Here is a 23,132-nt window from a genome sequence, read left to right as displayed (position 1 = left end):
AAAAGCAGGGTATGGGCATTTGAAGACTATTCCTACAGTCATGAGAAAAAGAGGAGAGAATGGAATAATGTATTTTTATTTTTTTATTAACAAATCTTATTTTTTTATTCTTAAATGTATGTTAAATTTAATTTTATTTATTTTATTCTACTATTTTATTAATGAATCTGGTGTGGTTTGCTCTAATGTTTCTTGTTGGCAGCTGCCACTTGTCCTTCAATTCTGTTCTGGTTTCTCTGTCCCTGAGGTGTCAACTTCTGGTCCACATACTGTTCCTTTTCCACCATTTTGAGGCCTTCCAGGGCTTGCAGGATCCTTTGGGCCATGCTCTTGGAGCCTCTGCTGAAGTGACTGGGCATTACCCCATTGCGCTGGTACCCACTGTAGATTTTGGTCATGGATCCCCCACCTGCACCACCTCAAAGGTACAGGTGATGGACCATGGAAGCAGTCCAGGTGTAGAACCACTTCTCGTCATAGGGTGCCAGCTCCTTATGTTTGGCCAACTTGACCCATTCAGGGACTTTCAATTTCCCCGACTTTTTCAGAAAGGTGGCCAATGCCTAGATGAACTCCTGCTGGTTCACGTCCTCCTGCTGGTTCACACCTCCAGGTGTCTGTGGGAGGATGGAAGTGGTGCGGTAGAGCTCAGGATGCAGCCCAGTGTGAGAAGACCTATCCTACAAATCCTAGCTTAACCATGCAGGACAAAAGATGAACATTCAAAGAGTTTGAAATATTTTTAGAAAGAAAACCAGAACTGAAGAGATTGTTTGCTTTTTGAACACTTCAAATAATGGAATTATAAGAGGAATAAATAAATGCAGACAGCCATAGCAGCAGAGTAACAACAGAAAGACTAGTGAAAGGCTTCTTTCTAAATGTATACAAGGAAACAGGTGAAGGTGAAAATCTTGTAGAGGTAACAGTGAAGAGGCAGACAAAAGGCATTATAGACAGCATCTGGCAACACCCTTCCTACAGGTGAATGCTTCTTTTGTACAACTATAATGTAACATAGGGGAATATATGAAAGAGGAGGAGAGGAATAGGGAGATAGAGAGGAGTGAGGGATATGTTGGAGTCAAATCAAGGACTAGCCATGAGGGGAGAATGACCTCTATGGTCTCAGGAAGAGAAGAGCTTCTGGGGGAGTGGGTAAGGAGAAAGGAGAAAAGAATGAAAAAAAAAGGGAGAAAGAGAGGAAGCCTTACTTTGGAGGTGGAAGGGGGTTCCACTGATGAATGATCCTCTGGGTGAAGGGAAATGAGAACCTCACACTGGATGAGGCCTGAGAGATTTGGTGTCTAAAGAGATTATTTGACATAGGTGGTGATGAGGTGGAACCCCTAGCACCACTGGCACCTGAAGGAGTGGGAAAGCATTGATACAGTGGTGAGATTTCCAGGCAAATGTTTAAAAAAAAAGTCAATGAGAAAGGTTCTAGATGGGGGAGGGGGGGAGGGCTGGAGAGAGGTATCCTACCATGGGGCAATGTCCTCTCTGACACCTGCAATAACTGGCATTGCTCTGAAAGTGAGGCATAATGGAAAAGGGGAATCCATGGGATAAGCCCTATAAGGCAGTGACAGAAAGTGTCTACAGGACAGAGCTTAGAATAGCTATAGTGAGAAGAGGATTCTAAGAAGACAGCAGAGTGGGTCAGAAAATTCCAAGCTCTCCAGATCCCCCCCCCAAAAAAAACAAGACAAAATAGCACCTCAGGGCAAACATAGAGTGCTGAAAATAAATAGGAGTTGAGGCAGAACAGTGGTCCACCTGGGACAATGGCAGAATATATAAAGAAAAATCCCAGCATTGAGCTGTGGTCCCCATGAAGAGTATATACACTGCTAGGCTAGTTTCACTGAAACAATAAGCAGTGAACCCTGGGGCTAGCTGGGTTGGGAGGTGCCCTCAGCTCCAGGTACAGGAACTTTCACCTCCTGGGCTGTGGGGGAAGTGGGCTGAGCCAGGAAGATTAAAGGAACCTCTGCTGGTAAGGAACCAGACCCAGCTGTGCAGCCCAAGTGCAGCCCTGGGTGAGAAGGAACCAGTACACACCCAATGAGTGCAGAAGCAGTGGGGTAGGGACACCACTGGCTATGGGCACTTGGAGAAGGGCAGAATTCTGGGTTTCAGTTCCAGGCCAGAGAGGAGGATCTAAGGCCAGATTTGAGACCATCCCCCATACCACAGGACTAGATTATAAAAAATAAGCTGCCACAAATAAAGAAGAAGAAAAAATAACACGTAAAGAAGAAAAAAATTCAACCACAGGAAGTTACTATGGGAATAGAGAAGAGTGGGATTCATCTTCAGAGGAGATACTGAAGCAAAAAAAAAAGCCTCTTCTACCCCAAAGAAAATGGTCACCTGCCCATTAGAAGAACTTTAAAAATCAAATGAGAAGGGCAGCTAGGTGGTGCAGTGGATAGAGCTCTGGCTTTGGAGTCAAGAAGACCTGAGTTCAAATCTGGCCTTACACACTTGACATTTACTAGCTGAGTGACCCTGGGCAAGTCACTTAATCCCAATTGCCTCACCAAAAAGAAAAAAAATCAAGTGAGAATGATGAAATTTTTTTGAAAAATAAGGAGATTATGAAAAGAAAGTCAACCAACTAGAAAATCAGATCCAGAATCTTAAGGAAGAAAACAACTCCTTGAAAATTAGAATTGGTCAAGAAGAAGTCAGTGAAGTTATGAGACTAAGAAATAATAAAACAAAATATAAAGTATGACAAAATAGAAGAGAATGTGAAACATAGGAAAAACAACTGACCTGGAGAAAAGACCTAGAAGAGAAAAAATAAGAATAATTGGACTACCTGAAAGTTATGATTTAAAAAAAATAATCTTGATACAACAACATAAGAAATAAGTAAAGAAAATTATCCTGAAGCATTAAAACAATGGGGGCTGGGGGGTAGGGAGAAGAATAGAAATAGAAAAAAATGCACTGATCATTACTTGAAAAAGATTCTACAAGGAAAACCTACTGGAATACAATAGTCCAATTCTGAAAACCCCAGCTCAAGGATAAAATATTACAAGCAACAAGAAAAAAATAATTTAAATATGGTGGTTCCACAATTGGAATCACACAAGACCTAGAAATAGCTATGCTAAGAGACCACAGATCTTAGAACACTATATACCACAGAGTAAAAGAACTGGGGTTGTGGGGTTAGGCATAATCCTGAATGGAAAAAAAAATAGACATTTAATGAATTGTCACACTTACAGAATTTTATTTTTTTAAAAAAACCTGAACTAAATAGATTTGATATATAATATACAAAAGAAATATAAGGTACATATTAAAGACTAATTGCAAGGGACTCAATAAGGACAAACTGCTTGCCTTTTATATGAGGAAATGTAAAATGTGTGTCTAAGATTCTTATTAGTATTAGGTAGTTGTAAAAATGATTGGGGTAGATCTGAATATGATATAATTTCAAAAACTAAAACCATTTAGGAACAGGTAAAAAGAGCAATTATTTTATACAGTTGAAGTCTGAGAGGAAAAACTGACAGAGGAATTAGATGGGAAAGGAAGGCTGATGATTATGGAACCCTACTTTGATTGGGAATGGTTTTAAGAGGATAGTAGGGTGTAAAAGACTTCTAAATTCAGAAAGAAATAAAAGGCTAAGTGGATAAGGAGACAGAGAGGATGAGGGAGGGACTTCCAGAGTGGAGGGTAAAGGATTAGGATAAGAGTGGGGTAATATAAGGGTGTTTAGATTAATAGGAATGGGAGGATAAGGAGGGATCCTTGGAGGGAGATAGGTTAAGTAATAGGAGGGCAAGGTAGCTGGTAGAAATAAGGTAGAGGAGTTAGGAGAGATAGGAAATAAGAGATACATACAAATATAAATTAAAAATCAGGAGTAGAATTTATTAGGGAAAAAAAAGCAGGGATAGTAATCACAATCTTAGACAAAGTTAAAGCTAAAATATAGTCAATCATAAGAGAAAAATAAGAAAACTATACTATATGTCAGCCATATCAATCAATATTGTTTTAGACAATTTAAAATAACTAGACAGTATAAGGATGGAATATTGCTGTGGTGTAGGAAATGATGAGTGGTGAACTTAGAAAAATATGGAAAGACCTGGATTTATTAAGGAAGAAGTTATCCACCCTCAGAGAAATAGAGGACAAATAAATATAGCACAGGCTTGCATAGATGCATATGAGTGTATATGTCTGTATAAGAGTATGACCATAGATATACAAGTATATGTATGCATATGTAAGTGTATGTATGTGTATATACATGTATATATCTTTGTGCATATATGTATGTATGTAAGTTTATATGTGTGTGTGTGTATCTGTTCTTAATTGTACCTTCTTGGGGGAGGGAGTGGGAAGAAGGTGGAAAAAAGAATAAAGTAAAAAGTGCATAGCAGAGAACAAAAAAAACTTACAATGAAGCAAGGAAAAGATGGACAGCTCTGAACACAATGCATAGTATTTATTATATAGGCTTTTTGAAATGGAAATTTGTTGCTGTATATTTAGAATCCTCTCTTAAGTTCTGCTGTGCATATGGCAATGCTTTTTTTTTCTTATTTTGTATTTAAGTTTTAATATTTAAGTTTATAATATATTTCTTTTTCTTTTTGTGTATTTAAGTTTTTGTATTGAAGTTTAAAATAATTTTTTAAAAGAATGGATATCTTGGAAGCTTTGATTTCTTTAAAAAAAAATGCAGAGAAAAGAGAGAGAACAGAAGATTATAGGGATTATGAACCAGAGTGTGAGTGAGTTAACAAAAAGAAAAAATGGATAATGAAGAGAATGAGAAACATTATTTTTGAAAAGGACACAAAAATAAAATTTAAAAAACTAATGGACAGAACTAGCTGAAGAGGAAGAGAGGAAGGGGGATTCTCCTTGATTAACTAAGAGGAAAAGAGAAAGGGAAGAAATATATAACCAGATAAAAGTAAGAGAAAGGAATTAATAGGCAAAATCCTAAAGAGAAAAGGTAACAAGTGAGATGGGAACAGGACTATCCTAAAAAAAGTTAAAATAAAATAACCAAAGGAATATAATATTGTGTTTACAGCAGAAGAAGGGAGAAAATCATAACTTGAAAAAAACCCCACATTTTAAAGACAGATGGAGAATAATATAATCTTGACTCTCATAACTTTAAATGTTAAAGGATTAAACAATCCAATAAAATAAAGAAGAGTGGCAGACTGAATAAGGAAATTAAATGCTACAATCTGTTGCTTTAAAAACCACATTTAAAAGACAAAGACATAAACAAAATAAAACTGAGAGAATGGAAAAAATTACCACACATCAAGTGAATCAAAGAAAAACAAAAGACAGAAATAAAAAGAATATTCAGAACATAGTATACAGATATGCTAAAAGAGCAGAAAACACAAAAGCGATAGAGGAATACCTTCAAAAATGTAAAACATCCTAACTATCAGAAAATCAGGTAGAAATCTTAAATAATCCAATTTCAGAAAAGGAAATAGATCTAGCTATAAAGGAACTATCAAAGAAAAAAGTAAAAGTGCCTCGATTTGATGGATTCATAGGAGAATTCTGTCAAACTTTTAAAGAGCATTTAAAACGTAATTCATGAATTATTCTGGAAAATTGAGGGGAAAATTGTTCTATCATAATCCTTTTATGAGACAAATGCAGTCCTAATAGCTAAATCAAGGAAAGATAAAACATGGAAAGAAAAATATAGGCCAACAGAATTACTAAACATTAACTCAAAAATTTTTTTTAAAAAATCTATCAAATAAACTACAGCAATTTATCCAAGATATTATTTGTTATGATCAAGTGAGATTTATACCAAGAATGCAATGATGGTTCAATATTAGGAAAACAATCAACATAGTTACATTAAAAATCAAAATAACCCAAACTACATGATCATCTCAATAAATGTAGAAAAAGTTTTGACAAAGTACATTCTTTTATGCTACAAAACCTATAATTTATAGGCACAGAGGGAGCTTTTTCAATGTTATAAAAAGTATCTACCTAAAATCAAATGCAGGCAAACAAGTCTTAGTATTATTATTAGAATTGTTTTGACCTATTGGTGAACCCCTAAAAGGTCTTGGGATTTGCTAGGCATTTATAGATGACACTTTGAGAACCACTGCTCTATGATATACTCAACAAGGGGTCAGTCAGTTTTTGCTTTGTTTGGTGAGGAGGAACCCGCTTACTACCTCTTGAGGTAGCCCATTGTACTTTTAGACAATTCAGTTATTAAGAAGTTCCTCCTTGTATCAAGCTTAAATATGCCTCTCTTTAACTTAGGATGATATTTCAGCATGAGATTTAGAGCTAGAAGGGGACTCAGAGATCAAACTAATCTAATTTAATATCAAATATTTTCTAGTTTATTGAAAGAATCATATATTATTATTAAAAAATAATGAAAATTTATGAATAACATAAAACCATTACTGTAACATGTTCAAGTTGTCAAAGGCTAGTTTTCATAATTAATAAGACTTGGCTTATATGAGTTTCACTGGTGGACTTCCCACAAAGAAGTTATATATGCAATTGTTTGGGGGCATTTATCACCATATATGAGCACAGGCATAATTTTTACACATGAGAGTTCACTTTCTTTTTATTTTCACATTTGTTAAAACTAAGCTGAGTGATTTTTTTCTGGTCTACTTACCATTTTTATGCAAGCAAGAATGTGTACGTAAAAGTGGTTGCTGTGCAGGCCACAGAGACGTCATATAATTAGGAGACTAAAATGTGAATGATGCCATTTTAGATTCATTATTCTGGATGCCATTTCCCCCTGTTATGTTGTTCTACATTAATATTACCAATTAATAATGTGATCTACAAAACATTTAGTCTATGTATATCAGACTGACTCAACCCTTCTGCCCTGTATAAAATAAGCTTTGGACATTTGCAAATCATTGCCCCCAACTTGAATATTATTAAGATGAAAATTCATAAGAAAGCCTTTTATGCAAATGGAAGAGCTGGATTTTTTTCCTCAGGACTTCCAACCTTAATAGTCACTTTTGAAGGTCTCTTTTTTAAAGCTCTAGGTTTAAAAAAAAAAGGTGTTTTTTGGTCAAGATGGGTAATTTCATTAGCATAGTGAACTCTTGGTGTAGAATTCCCTCTAGTGATTCAGATTAGCAATTTATCTGTAACTGCCAATCTGAGAAAGTTGCCTGGGAGGACTGAGAAATTAAGTGACTTGTGGATGGTCACACAACCAGTATAAATCATAGGCAGAATTTGAACTCAAGTGTTTCTGACTTCAAAGCCAGCTATCTCCTATACTATGCTGATTCTTTAGATTGAAGCCTGTAGATTAAAAGTGTTAAATCATACCTTTTTTTCTCCCATTTCATAAATATCTCTTGTTATTTATAATCTTATTTGATGATGTAAGACTTCATTTTTTTCTCTTCTGAAATTTGCCTAGGGATGGGAGGTGGCTGAGTGAAGATGGAAAATACTACTTGAACCCTACTTTTTATGGAAATTCAAAATCCAGAAATTCTATTCATTAACAAATTTACAAACATTAATTCCATATTCCTTTCCTAATCTTTCACATTCCAAGAGTTGCTTCAAAAGCAGGAAAGTTTGCCTATATAATACTATTTATTTCATGAATCATTATTTTGCTTATCCTGTAGGGAAAGTAGAGCATAGTTGTTGAGGTTCTCCTCATTTGCTATTAGTTGTTCTGTTATACAGTAACTTCTAGGGTAGCTGACTGATATTGACCATATTAATATGCAACTAAATTATATCAAGCCACCACTTTAAAGTTGAATTTATTGATCAATCTGTTGAATATTTTGTTTGCTTGTTTGTTATTGATACTAGGTCTCCATTTGTTGCACAGGCTGAAGTGCAGTGGCCTCTCACAGTTCAGTCCCAATACTAACTGTCATGGAAGCTTTAACGTGTTTTTTTCTTTCCAACCTGGGTGGTTCATTTCTCCTTAGGCAGCTTGATGGTCCTCTGCTTTTGAGAAGCTCACTATATTGGGTGTGGGCCTTAGATCTGACACCCAATCAGCTTTTGCCCTATTGTAGCTCAGAGATCCCAAATTCAAATGATCTCCCAGCCTAGTCTCCCTATAAGCAAGGGCTACAGATATTTGCCACCATGCCTGGTTTACTCTAAACAAAATGACACACTATCAAATGACTTAGACTTTAATGTTTTCAAAGTGTTTAATTTTTTTGTGTGTTAAGCTTCACTAACTCAGGTTCAAATACAATAAACATTCAAGGAAGTGGGTGAAAGAATATGAAAAATATCTTTATCCCATCCTTCCCATTATTAATGGAAGTCTCAAGGCTAGCCAAAGAAGTTGTTGAAAGTGGTGAAATCATTCATCCGGCACCCAAATTTCATCTCTGTGTGACAGTCTGTTTTATACCCCAGTGAATGGAAAGGTTGATTCAATTAAAACCAAACCTTATTAGGTGCTCAAAACTGAATTATCTTTGAGGAGACTCTAGGGAAAAAAAGATAAAAAGTTAAGCTACCTTTTCAATGACACAGACTACCCATTTTTTAAAGAAAAACATTTTTTTTCATTTTGTGAAAAATCATTTCCAAAAGACAAGGGAAAATAATCCTTTATATTTTCTAGCAAAAGTATGGTCACTTTTCCTAGACCAAGCGGTTAATTAATAATTGGGACATGTACTTTAAAACACTCACCATACTCCCTAATGAAGAGTAAGAGGTCTCGGAAAGCTCTTTCTATTCCTGGTAATTTTGTCACTAAGAAGATAAACAACCAGGATTGCTCATATAAATCACTCTTGAAGAGATAAACTGCCTGACCTTTTGGGGAGCCAGTTGCATTTATATAACACCCAGTCCCTAGGACCTCAAATCACTCTTAAAAATAAATTACTTAATTTACAACCATGACAGAATCCCTAGAAGGGGGGAAATTACTATTATTATCCCCATTTTCCAGTTGAGGAAACCAAGGCAAAGAGTTTGTAGAAAGAGTTTGTAGAAACATTAGGCTTATACTACAAATCAGTAACAAGTCCAGGAAGAGTGTTCAAATTCTCTCCATCCCAGATCCAAGTCATTTCCCTTTTTATCAAGCACAGTTGTCCTCTGTCTCATGCACTTCGGGGCACGAAGAACAGAGGTTTCAGAAAATCTGTCTAGGCTTCATTTACAGAAGAAATAATTCTTCCAGTACTACATATCATAGTAAGAGTAATAAATGACACTCCTGTAGGGTTGTGCTCATTTGATTATCTCGGTTGATTATATTAGTTGTGGCACTAGTGAAAGCCAGGTCATGGCTCTGATCATTTTTTATCGTAATTAATTTAATATGAAGGGAAAAAATACCCATTTCACTCCTCCCATACACACTAGATATCTTGCAACTGCACAGTTTAATCCAGTTCTATCATCATTTCTGGAAAAGAACTCAGAGAGAATATACCCTATGGATAAAGTAGCGACCTCTTTATTTCTTCAGGGATCAAAAGTTCCAGGTCTAGCTTTGCCACTTACTAGTGTGACCTTTGACAAGTAATGTAGCTTCTTTGGTTCTCAACATCCTCATCTCTACAAAATGGAGACACGAATGACCACTCTGTCTACTTTATAAAGTTGTTGTGAAGATCAAATAAAGTAATGTATGTGAAAACACTTTCAAGACTATAAAGTAGGATATATTTATCTGGATTTCATCAATGCAATTAATTGCCAGAGTAATTTTAGATAAGATGGGGGGGGGAAGTAGAATGGATGATGTTACAGATCATTAGCAATTAGAGACTGGCAGAGTGCTCTTTAAGAACCAGAGAGAAGAGGCAGCATGGTATAGCAGATAAAGGGTGAGACTTGAGAGGCAGGAAAACCTGGGTTCAAATGTACCTCTGCATTTCCCAGATGTGTGGCTGGGGGAAAATTAATGAAAATTTTCTCAGCCTCAGTTTCCTCATCTGTAAAGTTAAGACAATAATACCTGTAACATTTACCATAAGAATTACTGTGAAGCTCAAAAGTGATAATGTATGTTTAAGAAAAAACAGAAAAAGTGAGGTTACAAGTCTGTCAGAAGTGTCTTACCTCATCACATCCCTGCAAATCTTAAATGTATCTCTGAACAAAGCATCTGTATAAAAAGAGAAAAGTTCAGCTGGATGTTTTGTATACAAGATGTAAAAGAACATCAGATATTTTGAAACATTAATATGATTGAAGTTTTCACTTGTCACTTTACCTTTGTGTCATGTAGATACAACCTTTATCATTTCCTACAGCTTCAATATCTCAGGCAGATAAGAGTGGGGTGTGGGGTAAACACAAGGCGTAACATCATTCATTGTGGAACATTAATATATTTATACATGCTTAATTGGTCCCAACTCAATTTTTCTTAGAGAACGAAGTTATTTCCAGGCACTGAGTCAATGGCCCTTTTCTACCTCAACTAACTTAATTGCCATAGAGGTAGGGGAGAGGAAGGAAGAATGTAGAGGGTATTAGATTGATCCATCCATCAATCAATAACCATTTATTTAGTATTGATTACGTTCCAAGCACTATTCTAGGAAACTGAGAATATAAACACAAAACAAGAAACAGTCCATACTCTCAAGGAGCTCATTATCGTGGGGGAGGTAACATGTATACATACATAGTCGAGCCAAGAAACATTTATTAAGCACACTGATCTATTCACCAGGAATAAAAAGGCAAAAAGAGCCCTTGTCCTCGAGAAGCTCACAATCTGTTGGGAGAGCCAACATCCAAACAAATAAGATGTACGCGAGATAAATTGGAGATAATCTCAGAGAGAAGGCACTTATGTTAAGGAGGACCAGGAAAATCTCCTTGCAAAAGCTAGAGTTTTAACAGAGAATTGAAGAACTGAAACTTTAATATTAGTACATAAAGAAGAAACAGCCAATCTACATAGAGCCAAATGAGCTTTGCAGTACGTCTCAGACTGGAATCCTTATAGTCATATGACCATTGGATATTGCAAGTTTCTGATGACATTAAAGGCTCAATTTGAAAACAACTAATTTTCCAGTGCAGATGGAGGATTGTAAAACAAATGTACAATACCATGTTGGAGGATCCCATGTAGATTTCACCTGCAAATCATATTTGCTGGTATGCTAAACTAAAAGAGGCTCTATACCTCTGCCACCCATTAACCCTCCAAGTTGCTCAGTCGCTCTTCCCTTCCTTCAACTTCATATTTCCCTTTCAACAGAATGAAAATATTAAAGAATAAAGAAATCAATGGTCCACAGACACTACCAGGAATAGTAGTACTCAACATTCCACTGGGAAAAGAGCAAGAAGCAGTCTCCAATCATACTCTGTGAACAGCTCAGCGTGACTCTCTTATTAAAAATTAATCAAGGGAATAAGGTCCTATGATACAAAATAGCAAAAGAAAATTAGACATCTTCCTAGGGGAGAGTGCACAAGTCATAAAAAATTGAAACATTAAATTTACAAATATACATTTACAAATATAATTTACAAATATAAAAGTGTTGGTGATTCATCCCTTTGGCAGTTCTAAAAGTACTAAAAGATTTAAGAAATCTCCTTAGCCTATAGCTCCTTTATACGACTATGTGGCAGGTGGGGTGCTCCTTTAGAGTGACAAATTGTCAGTTCTAATTGTACTCAACTCTAGCTTATTCAAGAACTGAAGTGCTAATTGTTGATTATTCAATATCTTTCTCTTCCATATTAAAATTGGAGCACTACAGGTAGAATTGAGCTCATGGTGGCCCTTTTGGGCTATGATTCTTCCAAATTACTGTTTCCTGTCCTTTGACAAGAGTTATCCACTCAAACTTTTCCAGTTGGTTACAAAACAAGTTCCTTCCACTCCAAAAAAACAGCAAAACATGACAAGCTGTATTAAAAAGAGAACTGTGTCTTCCTGTCAGTTTAGCACTTATTTTCTATCATAATCATTCTCATATATAAATTCAGAAAGAAATCTGAAGCTTTACCTTCCCATATAGCCAGAGGCTTGCTGGTAAACATTTAACATTAATAATCAGTTCTTGAAAAAACAACACACAGATAGAATGAATAAGCAGCTAAGTAGTACAGTCAATACAGCCCTGGAACTGGAGTCATGAAAACCAGGGTCCAAATCTAACCTCAGACACTTCCTAATTGTGTGACCTTGGGCAAGTCACCTCACCTCTGTTTGCCCCCACCTTCCTAATCTGTTGGATTAGGAAGTAGTCTGCTACTTTCTAAGCAGACAGAGCTGGTGAGGATCAAAAGAGATAATATTTGTAAAGCACTTTGTAAACCTTACAGAATTATAAAATGATAGCTAGAATTATTATTGATAGGACTAATTCTATACTTTATAAAAGACCACAGTATAGAAAGAATATTCAAGCACTTAACTTAGGTAGACGCTTCGTCTCCATTTGGAAATGCCCCTGTTCAGCAAGACAGGATATGGTAACTTGTATAATCTTGGGGCATCTGCTGGGTCTAAGGGCTCCAGCTCCACACAAATGAGCTTTTTTTATGCCCTTAGGTGGCTAGGGATCTAGGAAGCTCTTTCAAGGGAGGCACACTTGTAGCCTTAGCTCTGATGGCAGTCAAGTTTGTGGCCTTTCAGGTAAAAACTAGTCTAATTTGCATGGGGAAGGTATTAGGATTTTGGTCCCACCATACCAGAGAAGCATTCCTTGAGGCGGCCAAAAGGTGTCCAATATCTCTGACTCCCCTCCCTCTGACACACATACATTCCGGCTCATATCTTACGTCTAAAAGTCTCTCTTCAAAGTCCCTCCGTACCCCTTAGGATTTTGAGATGCTTACCTCAAGCACTAGAATCACTATGATTATTAATTATTAGAAAGTTCTTCCATGTACTGTTAGATCTGCCTTCCTATAATGTCCTCTCATTGATCCTAGTATTGTTTTCCAAAGCAACAGAAAAATTTAATACTTCCCCCACTCATTTAGAATTGATCACATATTGTTATGCATTGTTCATTTTTTTCCGTAAATATATCTTTTTCCACAATTAGATTGAGTAAGATCCTTGCATTTTGGGATTGTTTCATTCATTGTACTTGTATCCCTAATGGGTGGTACAGAGCCAGGTACTTAGTGGGCACTTAATTCATTGCATGCATGGGGACTGTATCACATTTCTTTTGCATCCCCCTACATTGTCTAACACAGCAATAAGTATATACTAGGCACTCAGTAAACATTTGGTCATTCATTGAAACAGAGAAGAACAGAAAGAAATATCCAGATAAACACACAGAGGGAAAAAAAAAGAAGACATGCACAAACAGAGGGGAAAAGCCCCCAGATACAAAGAAAAGAAGTGAGACAAAGAAGCTAAAAAGGTGGTGGACATGAACCAGATGAAAAAAGTCTTCATAGTTTCTTTAGCTCCCTGAGGTTCATTGGTGTTGTCATACATGGCTGTCCACTTGGGTCCATGTGGAAATTGCCATTTCCTTCTGAAGTACTGATTAGCTGGTTAAGCACTGTTCACAATTCAGAACTGCATAGCTATGGTAGCCATCTGGGGAGAAATCCTCTTGCAACAAGTGTATGTTACTGAGCCAAGAGCCAGGTATGGACTGGAGATCACTTTCCCTGGTTCTAGTACTTTTAGAGATGCTTTACCAACCTAAAAATGTGTCTCTTCACACCTTCTACTCATTGTTCTTACCTCTACCTTCTGGGGCCAAGAAGGCCAAGATAAATCCCTTTTCTGTATGGTAGTTTTTCCACTACTCAAAGATAACCATCTCAAAGCATATGAACAGACAGTTCTCAGATGAAGAAATAAAGCCATTATAATCAAATGAAAAAATGCTCTAAATCATTATTGATTAGAGAAACGCAAGTCAAAACAATTCTGAGGCACCACATCATACCTATCAGATTGGCCAACATGACAAAATAGGAAAATGATAAGTGTTGGAGAAGATGTGGGAAAATTGGAACACTAGGCTCAGATTTTCACAATCTAGCCAATAGCCCACAGATGCTCAGATTCCTTAAGAGTTTGGCTAATATGGTGAATCTTCAATAAACCGTGGTTTTGGCTGAAAAAAAAAAAAGAAAATTGGAACACTAATGCATTGTTAGTGGAGTTGTGAAATGATTCAACCATTTTGGAGAACAATTTGGAACTATGCCCAAAGGGCTATAAAAATGTGCATACCCTTTGACCCAGCAATAGCGCTTCTAAGGCTATATCTGAAAGAGATCATACAAATGGTAAAGGACCCACTTGTACAAAAATATTTATAGCAACTCTTTTTGTGGTGGCAAAGAATTGGAAATTGAGAGGGTGCCCATCAACTGGGGAATGGCTGAGCAAGTTGTGGTGTATGAATGTAATGGAATACTATTGTGCTATAAGAAATGATGAACAGGCTGACTTCAGAAAAACCTAGAAAGACTTGTATGGTCTGATGCTGAGTGAAATGAGCAGAACTAAGAGAACATTATACATAATAACAGCCACGTTGTGCGATGACTAATATTGATAAACTTAACCCTTCCCAGCAATACGAGGATCTAAGACATCTCCAGAGGCCCCATGATGGAAAATGCTATCCACATCCAAAGAAAAAACTACAAAAGGTGAATTGCTATTTTTTTTCTCTTCTGTTGAGTTTTGTTTCCTCTTTCTGATGGTTCCTCCTACTGGTTTTAATTTTTACTCACAACACCACTAATGTGAAAATATGTTTAATAGGAATGTAAATGTGTAGCCTATATCAGATTGTGCACTGTCTTCAGGAGGGTGGTAGGGAGGAAGGGGGAGAAAAATTTTAAACTCAAAAGCATATGGAAGTGATTATTGATAAATCAAAATAAATTAATAAAATTTACAAAAAATAAAGATAACCATCATATCCCACTAAGTTTTCTCTTGTCCTAGCTAAAAATGTCCAGTTCTTTCAGCCAATTATCACATGTCATGACCTTAGGGCCCCTCACCATCCCCTGGATGGATCCTCAACTCCAACCTGGAGATTCTTTGACAAGAGGATAAAAATAGATACTGGATGTGTAATTTCATTGGTCTAGGGAGCTCCAGTGATTTAGAGCTGGAAGGAAAGTCAGAGGCCATTCAGTGTAAACCCTCCAATTTACAGATAAGGAAACTAAGGCAGGGAGAGGTTAAGGGATTTGCTCAGGAACAAACAGGTAGTATGACACAGGACTTGAACCCAGTCATTTAATAGCTGTGTGACCCTGGACAAGTCACTTAGAGATCCTTATCTAAGGCAGTTAAGTGACCTACCCAAGGTCAACCAGTCAAACATGAATCAGAGACAGGACTCCGTCTCAAATTTAGGTCTTTCTGACTGGTTCTCTATGCATTATGTCATACTGGCTAAACAAATGTGACTGGAGCTGAACACAATATTCAAATGGTGATCTGATCAGGGAAAGTGTAGCAGTATCACTACCTTCCTGCTTTTAGCACCATGCATCTCTTACGAAGCCTAAGAATGCGTTTATTTATTTTCTTGGCCACCATGTCACATTGGTAACTCACATTGAGCTTGCTATCTGTTAAAACCCCTAAAGGGAAAATGGAGTTTGGTTTTCAGTTATAAGAGTGCTGAGCTTGTTAGCTTACATGTGACTGTCCATTTATATTGTTAGCAAGCCTAGGCTATAGTGACATAATGACAAAACTGGCCCCAGACTGAACAACTAAATCAATAAACTGGCTGTTTTTTTTATATATATAATGCTAAACAAATGGTCTGGCAGATTTCTTTGTGTTTGTTTTGCATTGTGTAGACACAGCCTCAGGGACCTGATTATTATTTATTTCTGATTGAAAACCTAAGATCTGTTACCAATTTGCCTTAAGAAATTCTTGTTGGAACCTCATCTTCTGTCTGAAAAATGCGGGGAGAAAGATTTACCTTATCTATTGTGACTCATTTGAAATAGTTAATGATAGCAGAATTTTATAAAATTTAAAATAAATGTAGATTAATTTCCATAGTGTTTTATAGTTTGCAACATTCTTTCCTCCCTATAACAAACCTGTGAGGCATACAATTAAAAAAAATTAGGGGACCAGATCTGTGATTTCATTCAAACAGGAAATCCCTCTACCAGTACAGATTGACATTCGTATAATTTATTATCTTGGAGAGTTGCCCAGGGGGCACTTGAAGGTTAAGTGACTTGCTCAGGGTCACATAGCCAGTGAGTATCAGAGACAGGACTTGAACTCAGGTCTTTCTGCCTCCTTGAGCATTATATCATGTTGCCTCTCTACAGTGAAGATATTATTATCTCCTTTTTACCAAAAGGGAAACTAAAGCTCAGAAAAGGCAAGTGACTGGTTTATAGGTACTCAACTAATAAGTGAACAAACCTATACTGAAATACTTAAATACTGTCCATAACTACAATCTTCTGTGAACTATAGATGTTGCCTCAGAAATAGATGAAATCTCAGTTGAAGAAGTGTAAACAGAGAAGAAAAAATGTACAGACCTGAACCTTGGGAAACAACCACATTTGGAGGAATGGTCAAGTGGGAAGAATTAGTACAAAAAGGGAGTGGTCAGAGATAGAGGACTATGATAATATAGCATCATAGAATTCAATAGAGAAAGTTTTCAAAGAAGAGATGAAATTAACTATATCAGATACTATAAAGAGGTCAAAAAGAATGAGAACTAAAAAAAAAAACACCAGCTACTAGATTTGGACATTGAGAGGTTATTGGTGAGCTTTAAGGTTATAGTTTTAATAGAGCTCTAAAGAGACTTACAAAAGATTAATGAGTAAGTAGATAGTGGAGAATTAAATGTAGTGTCTTTATTATCAGGTAATTCAATATGTTTGACAGTGGAAGAGAAGGAAAATTGTAAGATGTAGCTAAAAGATGCAAAAGAATGTCACTTCCTAGGTTTAGATGTTTATTTGTTTGTTTTAACCACCTTTGGATTCTGGTGCCCTAGATCGTGGAAATAGCTGAAGTTGCTTCCTCTTTGGTGCATAATTTCTGTTTTGAAGAGATTTGAGAGGTCATGGGTATGAGGGTAGATAGTCTACCATCTTATTGCTCACGTGTTTCAGATTTGACATTATTTGCCTATTAAAATAGTTTACCCTTTCCAATTTACATATCTCTATAAAAACAGACTTTCTCCATATACTTCAACCAAAACAACATGTGATGTGAGAATATAACTATCTTCTTTTTAGCCAGACATTAAAGAGATCTGCAAAAATATGTAAACCAATGCTACTCTTTTCATGAATTTTTTTGTTTTAGAAAATATATTTTTCATAAAAATAATATTTAAGTTAGTATGTAATGAGTTTATTGTTATTTTTTAATGAGGTCAACAAATATTTTTAAAGTATCAATTTTAATTTCTGATATGGTTAATATTAATAGATCTAACCCACATAAACAAAAGTTCTTTGGTGTCATTAAAGAGTATAAATAGGTCTTGAGAACAAAAGAGTTTGAGAACCATTGAGGTAGAGGAAGTTCATATTCAGGCAGAGATTGGACTAGACAGCTTCTGGGGTTCCTTCCAACTATAAGATTCTGTGGTAGCCTCCACACAATAATGAATCCTCATAGAATGACTTCAATGGACAAAGATGATTTTTAAAGTCCTAGATTCTTAGAGGAAAGTAAGAAATTAGCTTAACAACAAGAAGCCTGGATTGAGGATGGGGTGGGGGAAGAGGTAGTGGTAAGGGGACAAGCATTAGGGAATGTCAGAACATGAGTGAAGCAAAGAGAAAGCAATATTACTCATGCCTCCATGGGTCTTGGGGATGAGAGATGTACCATAGAAATGGGAATCTGGCAAGTGAGAAGAACTCATAAAGGATTTCAAAGCAAAATACGTGGATAGAAGATGCTGTGGAGTTGTACCTCCCCTACCATGTTGGCAGTCTATGGTAAAAGCCCTCTGGTCCCATGTTAGTTATGACTTTGCTACTATTTCAGCTATCTTTTTGCCATGGAGATCCAATACCCTTTCATAACAAAGATCTGAAGGATGGTTTCACATCAAAAACCATCACCAGCAACTTTCCTCATATGTCAATGGTTTCCCCCTCTTTTTCTGGGTTTTGTTTGCTTATGTTTGGCTATATGAGTATTCTAGAAGAACTGGAAGATCCTTGCTGTGCTCCCTCTCACTTGCTCCTATTATTCCTTGCCTTGTGACAAAGCAAAGGAAGAATCCTATTACATAGTTGATTTGTATATCAGCATCATCAACCCTCTGGTTATCTTTTTCCTATCTAAAGGTAATAAATTCCCTTTCCCTCCAACCACCTTTCTTTCATTCTGCCTCTCATTGCATGCTTTCTGTTTATCACTGATTTGTATTTTGCATACATTCCTAAGGTTAAATTTGGAAGTTACTAATCAACAAAATGACCGACCACAATTCCAAAGGACTTGTGTTGAAATAAGCTATACACCGACTGATGGAAAGGTGATGAACTCAGAATGCATATTGGGACATGTTTTGGACATGGCCAGTGTGGCAATTTGTTTTACTTGACTATGCATGTGTGAACAGAAGTTTTGTTTTTCTTGTTTTCTCAATGGGCTTGGGGAAGGAGGGGGAAAAGAAGGAGGAACTTCATGGAAGTAACATAAAATTTTATTTTAAAATTCTTAAGTTTTTCAATTTAATACTTTTCTCAGCTTTATAACCTGACTGCAACTCACAGCATATTTTTTTTGACACAAGGCAGCTTCCTGAAAGAACTTAGATTTATAAGATCTAATCTAAACCAGATTATAACCCTTGAAAACATTAAAAAGAACATGAGAAAAAATACCAGAACATAATTTTTTTAACATAAAGTTGTTCCTTTACAAAATCTGATAAGTGAATTGATGCTGTATCTCAAACAGTGATTCCTATTTCCCTAGATGTACCCAACCTTCTGCCAAGTATCTTAATCCATAAGCTTTTGATGTGATCATTAAAGATTCTAATATATTTTCTTATCATTATTTGTGTCTTCAGAACTTACTTCCCAGTTGATAACCATCATGATATGTGTGCAAATAAAGTTTTTACTCTTTGTGGAAAATGGAAAATTATTGAGCAAGAGCAGATATTAACTACAGAGGGAAGGTTCACCAAGATCTTTTTAGTATGATGAAAATTTTACCCAAGTCTGCATGTTAGCTAGAGAGGTTTGATTTTGTTTTTTATATTTTATTTTCTCCAATTACATGTAAAAACAAATTTTAACATTCATTTCTTAAAATTTTGAGTTCCAAATTCTCTCTCTCTCCTTCCCCTTTCCCTGTCTTTAGAAGGCAAGCAATTTTAGATAGACTACACATGTGCCATTACACAAAATATATTTCAATATTATCCATGTTGTGAAAGAAAACATAGACCAAAAAGAAAAAAAAACCCTCAAGTAAAATTAATAAATTAAAAAAAATGCTCCAATCTGCACTCAGACTCTATCAATTCTTTCTCGGGAGGTGGACAGCATTTTTCATTATAAGTCCTTCAAATTGTCTTGAATCATTATATTGCTGAGAAATAGCTAAGTCATTCACAATAGATTGTCATACAATATTACGGTTATTATGTTCACTTGGTTTTGCTCAATTTGCTTTTAATCAGTTCATAAGTCTTCCCAGTTTTTCTGAAAGCATCCTATTCATCATTTCTTCTAGCACAACAGTATTCTATCACAATCATATACCCAACTTGTTCAGCCATTCCCCAATTGATAGACATCTCTTCAATTTCCAATTCTTTGCCACCATAAAAATAGCTGCTACAAATATTTTTGTACATATAGGTACTTTTCCTTTTTCTTTGATCTCTTTGGAATACAGACCTAGTAGTGGTTTTGGGGGGCTTTTTTTGTTTTTGTTTTTTTGCTGGATCAAAGGGTATAAACACTTTTATAGCCCTTCAGACATCATTCCAAATTGCTCTCCAGAATGGTTAGATCAGTTCACAACTCCACCAACAATGCATTAGTTTCCCTGTTTTTCCACATCCTCTCCCCCATTTGTCATTTCCCTTTTCTGTCATATTAGCTAATCAATAGGTGTGAGGTGGTCCCTCAGAGTTGTTTTAATGTGTATTTCTATAATCAATAGTGATTTTGAGCATTTTCTTCAATGATTACAAATAGCTTTGATTTCTTCTTTTGAAAACTACTTGTTCATATCCCTTGACCATCTATCAACCGGGGAACAACTTGTATTCTTATAGATTCAATTCAGTTCTCTTTATATTTGAGAAATGAGGTCCTTATCAGAAAAATTTGCTGTAAAAAAATTTCCCCAAGTTTTCTGCTTTCAATCTTGGCTGCATTTTGATTTCTTTGTGAAAAACCTTTTTTAATTTAATGTAATCAAAATTACCCATTTTACTTCCCATAATGCTCCCTGTCTCTTGTTTTATCATAAATTCTTCCCTTATCCATAGATCTGACAGGTAAGATATTCCATGCTACCCTAATTTCCCCTTATGTCTAAATTATGTACTAATTTTGATTTTATCTTGATATACGGTATGAGATGTTGGTCTATAATTAGTTTTTGACAAACTGCTTGTCAGTTTTTCCAGTAACTTTTGTCAAATATAGTGAGTTCTTGTTCTAAAAGCTTATATCTTTAGTTCATCAAATACTATATTATTATGATCATTTACTACTGTGCATTGTGTACCTAATCTATTCCACTTGCCCACCACTCAGTACCAGTTTGATGATTACCACTTTATGATACAGTCTGAGATCTGGTACTGCTAAGTCACCTTCTTTGACATTTTTTTACATTGATTCCCTTGATATTCTTGATCTTTTGTTCTTCCAGATGAATTTTGGTTTTTTCCTAGTTCTATAAAGATTTTTTTTATAGTTTGATTGGAATGACATTGAATAAGTAAATAAATTTCTGTAGAATTGTCATTTTTATTACATTGGCTTGGCCTACCCATGAGCAATTAATATTTTCTAGTTGTTCAAATCTGACTTTATTTGTGTGAAAAATGTTTTGTAATTGTGTTCTTAGAGTTCCTAGGTTTGTCTTGGCAGGTAGACAGTATAAAATATATTATCTGCAGTTATTTTAAATGAACTTCTCTTTCTATCTCTTCCCGCTGGACTTTTTGCTGACAATATCAAGAAATGCTGATGATTTATGTGCATTTATTTTATAACCTGTAGCTTTGCTGAAGTTGTTAATTATTAATCGTTTTTCAATCAATTCTTTGGGGTTCTCTAAGTATAACATCCGCAAAGAGTGATAGTTTTGTTTCCTCATTGCCAATTCTAATTCCTTTAATTTTTTTCTTCTCTAATTGTTATAGCTAGCATTTCTAGTACAGTGTTGAATAATAGTGGTGATAATGGGCATCCTTATTTTCCCCCTTGATATTATTGGGGATGCTTCTAGCTCATCCCCTTACAGATGATTGCTGATCATTTTGGATAGATACTACTTATCATTTTAAGAAAAGATCCATTTATTTTCATGCTTTCCAGTATTTTTAAATAGAAATAAGTGTTGTATTTTGTCAAAAGTTTTTTCTGCATCTACTGAGATAATCCAGCAAGAAAGTTTTGCTGCAAAAGCAATGAGATTAAATCCTGCTGTCAGGAATATGAAGAAAACCACAAGGGCTGTAGAGGAGACTGTCAACACCATCGTCTTATTGAATACTAATTAAATCAGATTGCTATTGACTGATAGCGCAGCATGTGCTTGTTTCTTTCATTTGGCATTCAACACTCATTTAAGTTCTGACTAGGAGCATTGAACCGTACTAGACACCTCCATAACAACCTGATTTAGCTTGGGGAACAATAAATAATATGTCCCCCCCAAAATAATGAAGAAACAATTACAAGCAGCAAAGGAGTGCTATAAGAGCATCCTTACCATCAAATACATATTGAATCCCCACAACATGAAAAGTAATTCGTCTTTAAAAACTATTTCCTAATCTAATAAATGAGTTGATATTCTCTCTGTAACAGTGATTCCTATTTCCCTGTAGCAAGGGTTACCATTTGTTCCGACACAAAGTTACCTGAATGAAAATCCTGAATAGATGTTGAGAATATCTTACTCTGTCAGATAGTTATCTGGGACAAATGATTGGGATACTGTCTACATAGCTAAATAAGAGTTAGAAGAAAAGATGTAATCTTGTTCTAGGAATATTCTCCTTGGCTTTTTGTCACCTGGGGATGGTGGCTTATAGTTTATGGTTGTGACATTATCAAGAAGAGGCTTTCTAGTCACTATGCCCTAGAAGACTAAGTAGAGCTGACATGGCCTTCAGAGAGCAATGTCCAGCAGTGACCACAAGATGAGAGAAGTCCAAAAATGCAAGAGAGAAGTGGAGCAGCAGAGATACAACACCCAGTAGGGAGCAGTAGACATGATTCATGTCGAGATGTAGATAAACGCACAGGTTTAATAGAGGACACATCACCTAGCAGGAAACAGACCCAGAGAGAGTATGTGAGGAAAAGGAGTATATAGTCAGGATAGAAAGGTAAGGCAGGGCCAGGTTATGAAAGGCCTTAAATGACGAAGGGGTTTCTACTTGAGCTTAGAGACAATAATTCGACCCTGGGGTTTAAATAGGAGAGTGACATGGTCAGAGCTGAGATTTAGGAAAATTTCTTTGGCAACTACGTGGAGGGGTAGGGTTGCCTGGTCCTGACCCTTCTTTAGTCTAGACCCTTGGCTTCTCCCATTCTGGATGTGGTAGCTAGATATGGCTCTGCTTTTTTGCAGAAATCTCTGGATTTTGACTCAGTGGCTCAACTTAAGTTTTCATCTCAGTCCCTTCTTGTACAGTGTCCAACTAGAACTTGGTCCCTTCCCTTGCTGTAGCCTTGACAGGCCTTTATTAGATGGCCCTGTATAAGATTAGGCTGGTGACAGGCCATCCACAAAATGTCTGGGCTTTGTTGCTCAGATGCTGTGCTAGTCCTATCTCCTGCTGTGGCTCCAGAACCATCTGTCTGGACACCGTGGCTTTCATCTGCCTGCACTGTTTCCACTCTAAGGACTGGCAGGCTCCCGGCAT

At 36.2% G+C, this 23,132-nt stretch overlaps 1 pseudogene; it reads right to left on the bottom strand.

The window, feature by feature from the left end:
- Positions 1–182: 182 nt before the first annotated feature.
- On the bottom strand, positions 183–23,132 carry LOC110206941 (small ribosomal subunit protein eS19 pseudogene; annotated as a pseudogene).

This window comes from Phascolarctos cinereus, unplaced genomic scaffold, assembly GCF_003287225.1.
Source record: "Phascolarctos cinereus isolate Bilbo 61053 unplaced genomic scaffold, phaCin_HiC Scaffold_1;HRSCAF=81, whole genome shotgun sequence".
In the NCBI taxonomy this organism is placed as follows: domain Eukaryota; kingdom Metazoa; phylum Chordata; class Mammalia; order Diprotodontia; family Phascolarctidae; genus Phascolarctos; species Phascolarctos cinereus.
The sequence above is the reverse complement of the archived record's forward strand: the minus strand, read 5'-3'. Positions and strand labels throughout refer to the sequence as shown.